We start from the raw sequence: 14,933 nt of genomic DNA, 5'->3' as shown, positions 1-14,933 counted from the left end.
AAGAATTACCTGTTTGCCTTAACTTAAATATCTACTTGTTTGTTTAACTACTTTGCTGCTGCAACAGTGGGTTACAATGATGTTAATAACTACTTTTCAGCATCCAATTGAAACTCTTTAATTCCTTGTTTGTTTAACTGGTTTGCTGTTATAACTCCCAATTGAGATGTTTTGCTAACTTCAACTTTTCTGAATCCAATCGGAACTTTAATGGCAAAAAAGGTTAGCACAAGATCAAAGAGCGAGGTCCCCATGGACGTTGCATCATCCCACAGCAGTGGCACCGGCCCAATCGTGCATTATGAATTGCCAACTGCTGATGCTCTAGAGGCTAAAGTAGTGGTAGAAAGAGATTCTGCTTCTGCACTTAGAGATGAAGTTGACATGTTGAGGAAGCAAATAGCATAATCACAAGCAGTACTCAAGACAACCATTAAATATTTGGTGGATTTCAAAACGAAGCAAGCTGAGACTAACCAGATTGTTAAGGTCCTGAAGGAAAAAAGGAAATTAAATTCCTACTTGGTAAATCATAGGTGAAATGTTCTTTCCATAGTTGAATAACCTTTGTGTTGTTTGTTCATTTAATCAATCAAACCATTTGTTTTAGAGATCATGTAATAATTGTTTTTTTGTTTTTTGGTTTGTAATTTTATTTGAGCACAAGTCTGTATTAATTGATAAGACTCAGAGACATTTCATTTGGATTGCTGTGCTAGACCTACAAATATGCCAATCGGGCTGAATGTGCATTCAGCAATAGTAGTGGTATAGATAGACCATAAGTGGCACGCATCGGAAAGGGCCAAGATGCTGGCTAAAAAAGGATGTTGTTGTAGCCAAAAAAAGTACAGCGGCCTGGCTTATGTATGTTAGTTGATATTATTGATCCATATACTCTATAAGTGTTTATATGTTTGTTAGTTCTGTACATTCTTGGTTGATTGACTCGGTATTTGAATATTGATACATCGCTTGTGTACATATCTAAATGGGAGTACACATTATGCTGCGTGTGACATTTGAGTTGGACATGAAGTGTTCCAAATATTCGAATTCACCTTAAACTGGATTCTAGTTTCTGAATTTGAGTATCGGCATTTGTAAACCATATTCATATACGACAGTGGAATACATCTTTGTCGTCCTTTTGAAGATATATAAAAACACATAGAATGATTTATAAAGATTCGTATAGGAATACAAATTGGATTCGAATTTAGTTGCCAGGGTAAACGTGGATGCTTATTATCCCAAAATTCAAAAGAAGCAACAAAATGTCCACTCCCACATCGGTTGCCCGAAGCGAAGTGTTTGGGAGATGGAAATTACTGTCTACCCGTTACACGGACAATCCATCGGCCCAATTTCCACTTCTCTAAATAGGGGTAGGTTAGTAACTTCAATTAGACGTGACACGACCGCCTCTGAGCCCATTCCGACACGGTGGGCGTCAAACATGGGCAGCAAAACTCATTTGATTCAAGCTCGTCCGAAAGACCTCCGTTTCTCCCTCCATTCCCCATTCATATACGGTGGGCGGCAAAACAAACTCGACTCGGCCGAAATCGATGTAGGAAAATATTTTCAATAGGGGCAGGTCTGTAACTTCACTCAGACGTGACACAACCGCCCTACCTGTCAGCCCCGTTCATACACCGTGGGCGCCAACCATGGGCGCCAACCACCCTCTCCTCGCCCGAAATCGCTCTGGGCAAATATTGGCGAGATGCGAGATTACCGTCCTATCCCCAACCGATGAGACGTCCAAATTTTAAACGGGGGCTAAGTTCGTAACTTTCCCATATTTCAGACAGGCGCGTACCAAAAACATGGTTCCCCGTACCTCTCCCTCCATTTTCCCATTCATACACCATCCGCGCTAGAACACCCCATCCCCACACCAGCCTCCGTCCGCCACCCCATCCATCACTGCCGTCCTCCACCACATCCATCGCCACCGTCCTCCACCATGCCGGAGCGCCTACCAAGACCGCATCGTCCACTGCTAGAGATGGACGTTTCTCATCCATGGCGACGGGCCAATAGCCTTGCATCGCGTCCTCTCGCTTCATCGGCGCCGTCCTCCTCTTTGTCGGGGCCGCTCACACGACCTTCTCTTCCACCGCGACGGGACTTATCCCCCAATGCACCCGTCTACCATCACAGATCTGCTTCAACACCACCGACAGCCATCGCACCCCCGATGCCTACACGACGCCGCAAGAGAGGTGGTACTTCATATCTCCTCAACTTTTTGATCTTAACCAGAAAATAGATCTTAACTTGGTTACTCTACTTTCTTTTCAGCTCTTAGAATTTAGTTCTTAGTTCGAAGCAAACAATGGATGCTAAATATCATTTCTCCGATTTGCAGCTTCAAATCTACCATGGCACAGCCATAATACGGTTTAATTGATCATGCTTAGGGTTTAATTGATCATGTTGGTTCCGTGGTGGTTTCTTTAATAGAAATCGGAGGGGAAACCCTCTTTTGCTAAAAAAATATGCTTAGAGTTTCCCCCTTTTATGATCACTATACGATCAGAATACGTGCTTCGTGTCATAATAACACTGCTCCACCCATCAAGCTAAACAAGCTTAGTTGTTCGAATACGAATTTGATATTATTAAAACAGAGTTGTTTAATTGGTCAGCTAAATGTTCCTAAATTAGTTTCGAAAATGCATGTTCGCCACTCGGGTGTGTATGTCTATAGGGTGCCCACGGTGGGCCGGCCCACCCTGGGATTTTGGGTCATCCCAGGCCCCGATTCCCCTCTGTTCTATTGTGCGCTTCCGATCTCTACTCGCCCCTAGCCGCCTGCCACGCCGGCGACTTGTCGTCCCCGGACGGCATGACTCTAGGAGGAGACGCCGGACTAACAGGAGGCCAGGAGCCGCTCGCCCAACAGCGTCACCGCTGCCCGGGCGCGCCACCGTGCCTACCTTCCCAGTCCGTTCAGGGCTCAGGCATGCAGCACCCACCAAGCCAACCCGATTTATCGTGAGATACGTCCTAAGCAGCCACTCCTCATCATCCATTTTCTAATTGATTCATTACTCATTAGGCAGGACTGTCATTAGGGTTTGTTGTGTGCTCAGTGCTACCTACACTTAATGGTTCAGATGTATTTCGGTAATCTTTAGTACCTCTAAAGTTCATAGTGTTTTCAAAATTCCGGCCCTCGGAACAGAAACTAGTCATTTTGGATTGTTGGTCGTAGTGACATTGACCCAGATTACTACTGCAAGCCAGGTTTGTTGACAATTTTACTTGTCTTTCTTACTCATTCGATATAATATCCAATTATTCACGTCGATTAGTTGCAAACAATAAGTGCTAGACAAACTTCTTCATTCAGATTTTGGACGGTCTCTTACTGTAGTTACAATTCTGCATACTTGTCCTAGTAAGCTCACAAGTAAATGATTGATTCACTACATCTATGCTTGCCTTGTCATATTTGTTGTCAATATTCTTTTAGGGTGGACCACCCTGTTTCTAAATACTGGAATCATATACATGAGTGAATAGTATTTCTCTATGTGATCTCTTCCATCATGTGTGGGTAATGAACACTGCATTGTATAGAAAGAAAGTGTCATTTCCAGCTTTTACATAGGTTCCGATCTTTTACATGGAATACAATCTGCCTACTTGCTTTGTGTCGCACTACCAACACTCCACCCTTGAAGCTAAACATTACGCCACTCATAATTGCTTAGTTTATTTGTTCAAATACGAATTTCATATGATTCTAATGTTCCTACTTCAGTTTTGAAATGTGTGCCTGCCTGTTATAGAGACATAAGGGGTTTGTATTTCTGTGTGTGGTCTGGTCAGCACGGTTGGGGAGGTGAACTTTGCATATGCAAGGGTTTATAGGGAGACACTCTCCGAGTTGAATCCGCAATTCATTCCATAGATAATCTGACTACTTTTTATGTTTTCATGAATCTCAGATTCTGAACAGCATCATAATGATTATGAGCTTGCGCGCATGAAAAGAATAAAGCAGAACAATGCCATGGCTGTCAAACTTGGCATTAAGGGACTGAAATCAAGTCTAGATCAATCCAATGCAAACGCTCTCCACCTACAGATTCATGCTCAGAATATGATCCTAACAGTGATTCTGAGCTAGAGGGAGACCTAAGTCAATGTAGCTCCCTAGTGGAGGAGTCAGAGGAAGATGCCCTATCTTATTCACCCATCAAGGTACTTGCTCTAACTTTCCAAGGTTACATTGCTCGCACATATCTTGCAACTGATGCTTTGCATTGCTTCTACTTTGTTGAACTGCCATTAGCTTAGTTTACACATCGTGTATGTGAATACGCCCTGCCTATCCATTTTCAGTACATGTTCCATCCGTCAGCATACCATATTTATCCATTCAAATGTTGTTCTTGTGTATCAGACATTCAAAAGGAAGAGGGCGATTGCTGATCGTGGAGGAGCACAAGCAAAGTATTTGGAAAAGGTAGTGGCACCTGATAAATCAAATAGCCCATCAGGTGTAGTTGCAATATCACCTGACCCACAAAATACCCCAACTCTAGCAGACTCTAGCCCTACTACACTGGTCATTTCTGATGCCCCAACTCAGCAGACCCCAACTGCAGCAAACAGTATGATTATGCCAGTTGACATAGCACCAGCTGTACGACGCAAAACCCCCATTCCAGCAAAGAGTACACCAAATCCAGTTGCCAAATCCCTTTTCGAACCAGAGAGAGCCCCAATTGCAGCAAATATGACCCCTGTTCCATTTCTTCCCAATTTAGAAGATGAAGCTTATGTTGTTGTCAGGAACTTTGTGCGCATCTTTCCTTCATGGAAAGATTATACCACAGACACAGAACAATTTCCAGTCTTCCTCCGCAACTTACGTGTAAGTAATGTACTAATGTTATTCATGGCCATTACTGCATATGTTTCTACTGACAGAAGACACAAGATTTCATTCTTTTAAATAGGCGAGGAGCAAACTAGATTGTGATGACGAGCAAGGGTTGGTTGCGCTTTTCAAGAACTCGTTGATGAAGTATCGTTCCTACCTGAGGCAAGCGCACTTCGATGGCAAGCCTCTGAACGAATTTTCTGTAAAGTCTCCGGTACTACATTTATCCGACGGTGACTGGAATAATCTTGTTACACATTGGTCTCGGCTGCAGCGTAAGGTACTGTCTATGATATCACATCACAATTTGAACTACATTTCTGCATTTGCCTTAATGTCTCACTTGTATGAAAACTGTTAGCAGAAGAACATTCGTTCTCAAGGGACCACAGAATCTTGCAACTATACTGCACACTGCATTGCTCTTGTGAGTACCTCTTGCCCTGTATGACCATACTTACTTTCATAGTTGTTTGATTATGTAGCATCACTGCACATGTTAGCCTCGTAATCATCCATTTGGTGGACATTATAAGATCCGTATGGACTCTTACATAAATTTAGAATCAACCCAATGCTTTTGAAGAGGTTTAGCTCTGCAGTCCTCTTGTAAGGACTGAACGTGGTCTATCATTGTACTTACATTAACAACTACTCCCTCCATCCCATAATATAGGAACGTTTTGTACAGTACACCAGTGTTCAAAACACTCTTGTATTATGGGATGAGGGATTGGTTCATTTTTTAGCATTCTGCATCTTATCTCCCTCGCCCACCATTTACTAAAAAAGATTAGATCTATATTTAATCTTACCAACAAGTAGAATACACACACAATGTCAGTGCAGAAGTGTAGCCCATTGCTCTTATCAGTACATTTTGTCCTGTAACGCTTGTACTTCTAGGGATTGGTAGTTGATTATGTAGCATCAATCTGCATCTTATCTTCATTATCCTCTATCCCTTCCAGTATTATCATATCTATAATTACTCTCTACAAAATGTAGAGTACAGGCAATGCTTATGAAGAAGATTCTGTGCTGAAATTCTTGAGTTATCCTTCCCTTGACATGGAGAAGGGCATTATAAAGCCGGTGTTAACTGTTAATGTAAGTCAGTCCTTCTAAAGCCTTTATCCTCAACTGCTGTTTAATTTGCTCATACTCCCTATCGTTTACTGCTATTTAGTTTGTTGTTTCTACCAAAATGCATGTTCGTAAGAACCATAAGTTCTAAGTTTTACTTGTGAAACCAAATTCCTTATTCATACCATGCACATTACTGAATACTCCCTATATGTATGCTTGTTTTTGTGGATCTATAATCCAGTGTGTGGTGAAGCATCCCATGTTTGCACCTTGTCATCTCCTGTTTTATCTTACTGATGTGGCTAATGATATGAACAACATGCCATGCACATTATCCAAAATAGATACGATGATTTTCTTTGCCCTTCATCTATGCTTGTTATGTTGACATGGTAATCCAGTAGTGTGGTGAAGCTCCCCGCATTATGAACAATGCCAAATTATGCTATTGATATTTTGAACTTACTCTTTATTTACTAATTTGAAATTGGATAGAATTGACAGAACAATTATCATCTTTGTTTATACACGTGCAAAACCTGTCATCTCTCTGCTTTGTTTCAGGGTGATATGCCTGATGGCATGCACAAGTCTGCTGAAGGCTGTGAGACAAACCCAACATATATTGCAGCAAAGAAGGCAAAACATCTTGAAGATAGCGAGACAACCCCAAAGTCTTGTCTTGACGCAGTGTTCAAGTTACTTGAGACTAATAGTCAGACAAGCTCACAGAATTCGTTGTCTGAATCAGTTCGACTTCTTCAGTCCCAAGTTCTAGCAGAAAGGCATTCTGCAACTCAACTTCGACTTGAAGTCTTATCTCTAAGAAAGATTGCGGAGAACACCAATGAGAACCTCATCGCTAAATAGCTACACCTGGAAGCTATGGCCGACATGCTAGGCCGGTCTCACAGCCTTGCTCAGCAGCTTGCGCAGCAGTCCCTCCACAAGGCTAACCTTTCTTGAACTGTCTTGGAAGTGGTCTCGGTTCAGTATTATTTTGTTACGCTGCAATGGTGCCCAGTTGTTGTAATCTACTTCTTCGTTTTGCTTTATGATCACTGGTGGCGAACTTCGATGCCCGGTGGATGTAATATACCTTAAATCCTTTATTGTATAGTGTAGGTTTATTCTTAGTTACTATGCCGTAATTTCTTTATTGTATAGAGTAGGTTTGTTCTTAATTCCTACTAGTTACTGCCATCATTCGCTATCTGAAAAAAATCATATGTAGTCCACCGGACCGAAACATTCGACTCTAACGGGCCAGGTTTTTAGCGGGCCACAATTGGGCCGGCCTGCGTCTTTCTTGGGCCCGAATGATTGGGGCCTTCACACATTGCACTAGGCCCAAACTGCCACCAGCCTATATTTTAGTTGGGCCTTTTGTCGACCCAGCGCTTAGTTTGGCCCAGGTAGCGTTGGGCCATTAACAGGCTGAATATTGTACTGGCCTGTTACGGCCGAGATGAAACCACAGGCCTTTAGCAGGCCAAAATGCATGTTGGGCCTCAATTTTCACTAGTCGTCAATGGGCCTTCGGCAGGCCGAAATGTAAACCGGGCCGTTTTGGGCCCAGTTAGCTCACGGGCCGTTACCAGGCCGAAACATATCTCGGGCCTTAGTTGGCCCACTAATATCATGGGCCTTTAAGAGGCCGAAAGCTTAGCACAGGCATCAACGGGCCGAATTACACGACAGGCCTTTAACAGGCCCAAAGTCACATTGGGCTTAACTGTTGCCACCTTTAGCACGGGTCATTAGTGGGCCTGATGTCCCGTCGGACCATATATGGCCCATGGGCAGCACGGGCCATTCCCAGGCCGAAAGTCACACCGGGCTGAAATGGGCCCATGTCTACATCAGGCCTCTAACAGGCCGAAAGTCACTGGGTTGTAGTTGGGCCCAAATATTTGGCGAACAATTAACGGGCCAGATCTGGCTTCGGGCTGCAAATGGGCCCAAATATTGGGCGAACAATTAACGGGCCAGATCTGGCTTCGGGCCATAAATGGGCCTTTATTAAGCAGGCCGTTATTGGGCTGGCCCACTAGTACCTAATTAAGTTCTACGGGCCTTTGACTGGGCCAGCCTTTTTAACCTATATGGGCCTCTGTTGGGCCCAGCCACGTGTCGACGTATCATAGGCATGTCTCCTCCAATGGACGGGCGACATTTGGCCCACTGACAAGCTGACAGGTGTTCCCTTCGGCCAATCAGAATTTTACACGTGGAAATTTTCCATTGGTCAGGGCTATTAACGGGTTATCGGATCCAAAATCCGACCCGATAGCTTAACGGCGTTCCGTTACGGTGGATGCCACGTGTCGGTCACCCTTGACGAAAGCACTTCTGTGATGCGCGATTTATCATCATGGAAGTGGACACTTCCGTGATGATAATTTTGGTAATGTCATGGAACACTTCTACGACAACACAGGTATGACTATCTTGATTCTGTCATAAATTTGTCATGGATGTACATGCATGATAGAAAACGCGACCTACTGTGACAAACACGTATCATCACGGAAGTGTATTTTTTTAGTGAAAAAGGGAACCAACGAATGCAACCGGTAGGGAACGACGATCGTGCGATGGGGAAGCACCGTCCATGGTAAAGAAGGGCCGCCGTAAGCGAGCGACAAGAGCAGCGGGTGAGGGAGTCTTGGATTAAGGGGTCCTTGGACAGCCGGACTGTTGGGCTATGAAGATACAAGACAGAATACTTCTTCCCGTGTCCGGATGGGACTCTCCTTTGCGTGGATGGCAAGCTTGGTGATTCGGATATGTAGATTCCTTTCTCTGTAACCGACTTTGTGTAACCCTAGCCCCCTCCGGTGTCTATATAAACCGGAGGGTTTAGTCTGTAGGACAACAATCATAATCATAGGCTAGACTTCTAGGGTTTAGCCATTACGATCTCGTGGTAGATCAACTCTTGTAATACTCATATTCATCAAGATCAATCAAGCAGGAAGTAGGGTATTACCTCCATAGAGAGGGCCCGAACCTGGGTAAACATTGTGTCCCCCGCCTCCTGTTACCATCAGCCTTAGATGCACAGTTCGGGACCCCCTACCCGAGATTCGCCGATTTTGACACCGACATTGGTGCTTTCATTGATAGTTCCGCTGCGTCGTCACCAGAAGGCTTGATGGCTCCATCAATCATCTACAACAATGCAGTCCAGGGAGAGATCTTCCTCCCCGGGCAGATCTTCATATTCGGTGGCTTCACACTACGGGCTAACTCGCTTGGCCATCTAGAGCAGATCGATAGCTACGCCCCTGGCCATCAGGTCAGATTTGGAAGCCTGAATTTTGTGGCCGATATCCGTGGAGACTTGATCTTCCACGGATTCGAGCCCATGATGGACGTCCCCTGGCACCAAGATGAACATGAACTAAATCTGTCATCAGGCCGAACTCAGGAGATAGAACATGTAACCGCTCTGGCCCTAGATCCGGAGCGGACCGCGTCGCCCAAAGACGGGAAGCTTAACCCCACCATGGAAGCCGTAGACTCAACGGTGCTCGAGCCGCACATAGACCCAACATCGAGCTGGGCTTGTGTCACCAGAACCTCAGACTCGTCGCCGGCCATATGTTCCGGACCGCGTGCATCCGCGTCCATCGAACCTGATTGGGCACCGATCTTGGAGTTCAACTCCGCGGACACCTTCCAGCACTCACCTCTAGGTGATGTGTTGAACTCATTGAAATCCCTCTCCTTGTCGGGGGACTCTCGGCTAAACTATGTCCGGCTCGAATGGGAAGCGGACGACGAAGAAATTCGTTTCCCACCCACCACCCACTTTATAGCCACTGTCGATGGTTTAACCGACATGCTTGACTATGACTCTGAAGACATCGACGGTATGGACGACGATGCCGGAGAGGAACAGTATCCACCGCCAACAGGGCGTTGGACAGCCACATCCTCACACGATATATACATGGTGGACACACCTAAAGAGAAGGAGGCCGACGACGATAATAGTATGCCCGTCGGATGTTGTCTGACCACAGCGATGCCGAAGATAGCAACTGTTAACCTGTCTCCGAAGAGGAGATCAGCTTGGGCCACGACGAATTCGTCGTCCCAGAAGAACCATTAGAACAAGAACGCCTCCATCAAAGGCTTATCGCCACTGCAAGGAGCCTGAAGAAGCAGAAGCAGCGGCTTAAAGCCGCATAGGATACGCTCAATGACAGATGGAATGAAGTGCTAGACGCTGAGGAAAAATATGGCGGTAATCGCCAAACAAAGAGCTATCCTAAGCGTAAGTTGTTGCCCGAATTCAACGACGAGGCTATCGCGCCTATACCGCCGAAAAACAATACGGCTGACAAGCCAGATCGACCACCTCATGGTCGAGACAGAGCGGCTAGCAATGCCGCACACAAACCTGCACCCCCTCCCCATAAAGGAAGGGAGGTTGCGGCTCAGGACCAGACACACGATCTACGTGAGGACCTGGACAAAAAGGCTGGCAAAACCAGGTCCATCTATGGATCTAGAGAACGTGCTCCTACACGGGATCACGATTATCAAACCAAATATGCCGGTCATTTACCAGTTCGGAACCAATACCGAACATTACAACCGTCGGACCCACGCCACGACACAGCCAAATACAGGGGTGCCGCACACCCCCTGTGCTTCACCGATGAGGTGCTGGAACATGATTTTCCAGAAGGATTTAAACCCGTAAACATCGAGGCATATGACGGAACAACGGACCCTGCGGTGTGGATAGAAGACTTTATTCTTCACATCCACATGGCTCGCGGAGATGATCTCCACGCCATAAAATACTTACCCCTCAAGCTAAAAGGACCAGCTCGGCACTGGCTGAAAAGCCTCCCCGAAAACTCCATCGGAAGCTGGGAAGAACTTGAGGACGCCTTCCGGGACAATTTCCAAGGGACCTATGTCCGCCCCCCGGATGCAGACAATTTAAGTCACATAATCCAACAACCCGGAGAATCAGCCCGTAAGCTTTGGAACTAGTTTCTCACTAAGAAGAACCAAATCGTCGATTGTCCGGACACCGAAGCCTTAGCGGCCTTCAATCACAGTGTCCGGGATGAATGGCTAGCCAGACACCTTGGCCAGGAAAAGCCAAGGAAAATGGCAGCCTTAACTACACTCATGACCCACTTTTGCGTAGGCGAGGATAGCTGGTTAGCCCATAGCAGCACTAGTGATCCCGGTACATCTGAGGTCAGGGATGGTAATGGAAAACCATGACGCAACAAAAGCAAACGTCGAAACAATGAAGAAAGCTCGGAAAATACAATGGTAAACACCGGATTCAGGGGCTCCAGACCCGGTCAACGGAAGAAGCCATTTAAAGGCAATAAAGACGGTCCATCCAGCCTGGATAAAATTCTAGACATGCCCTGCCAGATCCACGGCAACCCTGCTAAACCTGCGAACCATACCAACTGTAGTTGTTGGGTCTTCAAGCAGGCCGGCAAACTCAACGCCGAACACAAGGGGAAGGGACCTCAAAGCAAAGACGAGGACGAATCTCGCCAGCCGAACACGGGGGGACAGAAGAAATTTCCACCGGAGATCAAAACAGTGAACATGATCAATGTCACTCATATCCCAAAGAGGGAGCGCAAACGCGCACTCCGAGATGTCTATGCCTTCGAGCCCATCGCCCCCAAATTCAACCCATGGTCGGCTTGTCCGATCACCTTTGATCGCAGGGATCATCCGACTAGTATCCGTCATGGGGGTTCGTCTGCCTTAGTGCTCGACCCAATAATCGATGGATACCACCTCACTCGAGTCCTTATGGACGGCGGCAGCAGTCTCAATCTTATATATCAGGACACTGTCCGCAAGATGGGGATAGACCCGTCAAGAATCAAGCCAAGCAGCACTACCTTTAAAGGAGTTATACTGGGCGTAGAAGCCCGCTGCACGGGCTCTTTAACATTGGAGGTTGTATTCGGCTCTCCCGATAACTTTTGAAACGAAGAAGTAATCTTCAACATAGCTCCGTTCCGAAGTGGCACTACAAAAAAAGACACATCCATGACATTTGGGCCGAACGAAAAAAATTCTGTCATACATATGACACTTCTATGACGATAATTGTGACAAAACCCGGTATCATCATAGATGTGGTGGGCTCCTACTTCTATGACAAAAAATCATGACAGAAAATGGGCTTTTCGTCCTGGGCGGGCCGGAGACGCAGCTGCATGACATTCTTTGGGCCGTCCATGACGGAAAAAACCATGGTAGAAGCGAGGGCGAGGAAAATTTCAGGGAGTTCCCGGTTACGGTGGGAGGTCGGGGGCCGAGCGATGCGTGTTTCTCTCGTACACGTATGCGCGTGTGTGCGAGGCGTTGGCTCTAACTGAACTCGAGCGAGGCGTTGGGCTCTAACTAAACCTGAGCGATTGCACTGCAGGCTACGCGTTACTGAACCCGAGCGACCGATCGATGGCTGTTAACTGAACCCGATCGAGCGATTCCTTCACTACTGCTGCTAACTGAAGCCGATCGATGCTGCCTCTGGATGAACAGTGAGCGTTGCGGGGGGGGTTGGATGAACAATTCCCGGTGGGGGTGGATGAACAGGACCCCGTGGTGTTGCCTCTGGATGAGCAGGACCCCGATCGATCGAGCCGGTTGGGGCTGGATGAACAGGACCCCGTGGAGGGCTGGATGAACAGGACCACCCCGTGGAGGGCAGGATGAATAGTAGACGGTGGAGGGCTGGATGAACAGTAGCCCGTGGAGGGGTGGTTGAACAGGAGCCCGTGGAGAAGGCTGGTTGAACAGTAGCCGGTGGAGTAGCGCGCGGTGGAGGCTGGATGAACAGGAGCCCGTGGATGAACAGTCGCATGTGGAGGCTGGAGGAGGTCGACGGTGGATGAACAGTAGCTCGTGGAGGCTGGAGGGGGTCGACGGTGGAGATGAACAGTATCCCGTGGAGTCCCGTTTTGCGGTACGCCACACCCCTCCCAATGAACAGGACCCCCGTTTCGACCGTAGGAGGTCCGTTTCGTCCGTTTTGCGGTACGCCACACCCCTCCCGATCAACAGGACCCCCGTTTCGACCGTAGGAGGTCCGTTTCGTCCGTTTTGCGGTACGCCACACCCCTCCCGATCAACAGGACCCCCGTTTCGACCGTAGGAGGTCCGTTTCGTCCGTTTTGCGGTACGCCACACCCCTCCCGATCAACAGGACCCACGTTTCAACCGTAGGAGGTCCGTTTCCTCCGTTCTGCGGTACGCCAGGCCTCGTTTCCATCGCCTGTTTCGTCCGAGCCCTCCCGATGAAGACGACCACGCATTCCGTTCCGACTCAGCCAGTTGGCTCCCACGTGTTCCATTGCCTCCCGATGAACACGACGCATTCTGTTGCCTCCCCATGAACACGACGCATTCCGTTGCCTCCCCATGAACACGACGATGACACTGTTTCTCCGGTCCGACCCAGCCATGTACACGGGCCCTGGCCGTACGTATGCGCGAGTAGGTGTTCGAGACCCTGCCCGTATGTACGTACGTGGCCGTATTTTCTTTCTTGCACCCTGGTCGTTGTACGTACGTGTACATGCTACGTGCGCGCCTCTACTACGACACATACGCGCCTCTACTACAACACGTGCACGCCTCTACATCGACCAGTATATATGTACGTACACGTTCGCGACCAGAATGACAACGCTACGTACGCTTCGACCAGGTGGGTCTCGACTGTCAGGCACTTCCTTGCCTGCGAAGATGTAGCTGGTGGGTCCCAGCAGTCAGGGGGCGAATCGTTTTTTTGGACGCACTTCCTTGCGTGCGAAGATGTAGCTGGTGGGTCCCAGCAGTCAGGGGGCGAAACATTTTTTTTGCCCAGACGCACTTCCTTGCGTGCGAAGGTGTAGCTGGTGGGTCCTAGCAGTCGGGGGGAAACGTTTTTTTCATGAAATACGGTGGCCCGTCCGGTGGGTCCCCGCTGTCAGGTGGAGGAATCATTATTTTCCGCGTAATAAGGAGGCACTTCCTTGCTGCCGCCGTGGACCCAGCTGTCAGCCTCTCCACGTACAATCCACGTACGATGGAAGTCCTTCCTTGACCACGTTGACCACGCCATGCCGAGAGCACCAGGGCGGTGGACGACGGCGAGGCCTAGGAAGGGGACGACGCGGAGCCGGTGAAGATGCGGCAGTGGATGCCCACGCGGAGAGGAGTATGAGGGTTCACTCGTTCGGCTGCGGTGTGAGGCTGCCGTCGCCGCAGGGCCTGGCCAGCGGTGGGAATAGTAGGGGGCGGTGAGGCCTCCGCGGCAGCACAGTCGGCCACGGGAGGCAGGAGCAGGCGGCACGACCGACGCTGCTTTGGGCGGCTGGAGCAAGAAGACCAGAGGTTGAAGAAGCACTACGGCCGTTGGATGGACATCGTACGGTCACTGTAGGTAGAATCGTTTATGTTGACTAAGTTGACAAAGCCCTTGGTACGTCAACTTAGTAGGCCCACAGGTCAGCTTCCGAAACGGTGCGCCCCAGATGTCAGGGGGAGGAATCATTTTTTGGGCGGGTGAAGCTAGAATATCCGAGATTGAAGAAGAAGCACGGCATCCGTTGGATGGACATCCAACGGCCACTGCTGCTAGAACCGTGTGTTGACTATAAGTTGACAAAGCCTTGCATACGCGTCAACTCTGTTTTTTTAGGGGACGCGTCAACTTAGTAAGGCCAGAAGTGTGTGGCAGAGAACTTATAGCCTATTTAAGATTTGTAAGAATGTGTAGCCCATTTTTGAATTCTAATGGAATTTAATACAGCCCATTTACAGTTTGTTAAAAGTATAGCCCATTTCAACCAACCGTTCAAAACAGAATTCAATAAAATTTCCCACATTTTGATGGGATCTGAAATATTTTTATCCCGAAATTTCTAGTCAGATTAAATACAAT

This window comes from Triticum urartu, chromosome 5A, assembly GCF_056163025.1.
Source record: "Triticum urartu cultivar PI428250 chromosome 5A, HENAU_Tu73, whole genome shotgun sequence".
NCBI classification, from domain to species: domain Eukaryota; kingdom Viridiplantae; phylum Streptophyta; class Magnoliopsida; order Poales; family Poaceae; genus Triticum; species Triticum urartu.
This window is presented reverse-complemented; position numbering follows the sequence as displayed.